Source organism: Akebia trifoliata, unplaced genomic scaffold (genome assembly GCF_017979445.1).
Source record: "Akebia trifoliata isolate Shusen 1 unplaced genomic scaffold, ASM1797944v1 Contig00309, whole genome shotgun sequence".
NCBI classification, from domain to species: Eukaryota; Viridiplantae; Streptophyta; class Magnoliopsida; order Ranunculales; family Lardizabalaceae; genus Akebia; species Akebia trifoliata.
Window position 1 is genome coordinate 7,501 of NW_028236956.1, and position 2,500 is coordinate 10,000.

Below are 2,500 nucleotides of genomic sequence, written 5' to 3' on the forward strand. Positions count from 1 at the left end.
TCCCGGGTGACTCCGGGGCGAGACACACCTAACTCTAGGTGACAGATGATGTGGCCGTTACAGTCTCCCCCACCTATTCTGCAGACGTCCTCGTCGCATTGACCTGGCAAACTCTTCAATCGGCTGCTTGAAAGGTTGTAGGTTCTCTGCACTCTCCTGTGTAGCTTCAAATTCTGGCATGTCCTGTGTGACGAAGTACTCCACGTGCTGCTGCTGCTGTTGCTGGATGGAACTGCTGCTGAAATGACGTCTTCGAGAACTTTGTCGACAACACGCTCTGGCTGAAAAGCTGAATGAGAAGTGGTACGTGTTGGAATGCTGCGCGCGGGATCTCCTGGATCTGCTTGGTACGGCTTGAGACTTCTTGCATGGATGACAGTGTAGATGCTGTGTAACCTGTACGGTAACCAGAGTTTAGCAAACCTGTACGTCCTTGGACTGTGTCTCCTGTAGCCTGAAACAATAGTGTGAGAAGTTAAACACTGTTGGCCTGATAAAAGTTCAAAAGCACTCTTGTTGGAGGAAGAGTTCTTCTGAAGGGTTGAATTGAACAAATTCGCCAATTCTCATGATCGGCATTGGCAAGATGCCTAAAATACTCCAACGCAGAACTGAATCTCTCCGTTGGCCAAGCTGATTGATGATGTACACTGCTAGGAAAATCAAGCTGGAATCTAAGTGGTCTGCATGGTCCGTTCCATAACTTTCCTGTGACTCTTGAATCTCTAACGCTGACAACACTCTGAGGTACATCACAATTCTTGCTGACTCTCTGACGAAGTAACTGAGGGGCTTCTTCTGCAACTTGAAGCTTACAGTAACCTGATCTCTGGGCTAACTCTGAAAAACACTTGGCTGTCCCAAGCTTATCAAACAAGTCGGCACTCTGCTGGATAGGATACTTGTTCTTGATGGTGATCTTCTTCACTGCTCGATAATCGATACAACGTCTCGAAGACCCATACTTATGTTGCTTGCTCAACTCAGCTAGTCTTGGATGATTCATCCTGTAAGGCCTCTCTACAAGAGGTGTGGCAACAGGTAGCAATTCATTCTGATGATCATTCGACCTACGTGGCTGTAGTGTCTTTGGAAGCAAATTCGCTATCTCATCATCAACTTCTGCTAAAACCTGTGTGGCTTGTGTGGGAGTTGAACTATGGTCCTTTTCTTCGGCTTCAACTCTCAAGGAAGCAAGGTACGGTTGCTTACCTTTCTTCAACCCTTTCTTCACCTGAATGGCTGAAATCAAATTTCCCTCTTCCTTGCCTGTGGAGACGGGAACAAAGCTTGGACATTCACCTAGCATGCCCAAGGTGTTGGCGAATGGCATTGGTACAACCCTGTTCTGTCGCATGAAATCCATCCCAATGACAACTCTGAACTCATCGAGCGGAACTGCGAGTAAATCAAACTTACCCTTCCATGTACCTATCTTGACGGACACTGATTTGGCCGAACCTTGGATAGGAGTGGCTTGGGAGTTTACAGCTTTCATACGGCTTGAACCCTTATCTAACCGAATATTGAGACGCTTCGCCTCTGCAGGGGTAATAAAGCTGTGAGTAGCTCCTGTATCAACCATTGCCTGGGTGGTCTTCCCACCAACTTCAATATCGACATACATTAGACCCTTCCGTTTCTGGCTATTCTGAGTCTCAGATGTCTGCTTCATTGCATTCAAAAGATGCAAGGCTCCCATGTGAAGAGAATCTTCATGATCTCGCCCACTCGTACTCTCGTGACTAGGGTCACTCTGGGAAGCTAATAGTGCAGTCAGTTTGGCTCGCTGTGTGCACTTGAATGTCTTGTGAGGCCCACCACACAAAACACATCCATGCTTGTGACGACGCTTGACTGGCGAGGTACTTCTGCTCTGTGAAGGAGATGAGTTCCGTGATGATCCCGGACTGGAACTCTTTCTATGCCTTCCATTCTTGCCATTCGAAGACTTCTTTGTGTACTCAGGTTGCTGGTAGTAACCCTTCGATTGAGGATGTACATACTGTTGGCTCCCTCCCGCGGGAGTATAATCAGTCAACCGCTCGGCTGCTGCAATTGCAGACGCGAGATCTTCCACACGTTGCCGTTGGAGTTCTGTCTGAACCCAAGGCTTGAGTCCTTCTTGGAATGAGAACAGCTTGTCTTTTTCTGACATATCACGGATATCAAGCATCAAGGCGGAAAACTGCTTGACGTACTCGTGAACTGTACCTGTATGTTGGAGTTGCCTCAACTTTCTGCGGGCAATGAACTCCACGTTCTCTGGTAAGAACTGGTGCTTCAATTCTTTCTTGAGGTCCTCCCATGTATCGATGGAACATTGGTCACTTTCCATCTCGGTGTACTTTGTCCGCCACCATAGCTTGGCGTCACCTGCAAGATACATAGAAGCAGTTGTTACTTTTACCTCTTCGGAATCCGGACGAGCTGCACGGAAGTACTGCTCCATGTCGAACAGGAAATTCTCGAGCTCTTTCGCATCGCGAACACCATTGAA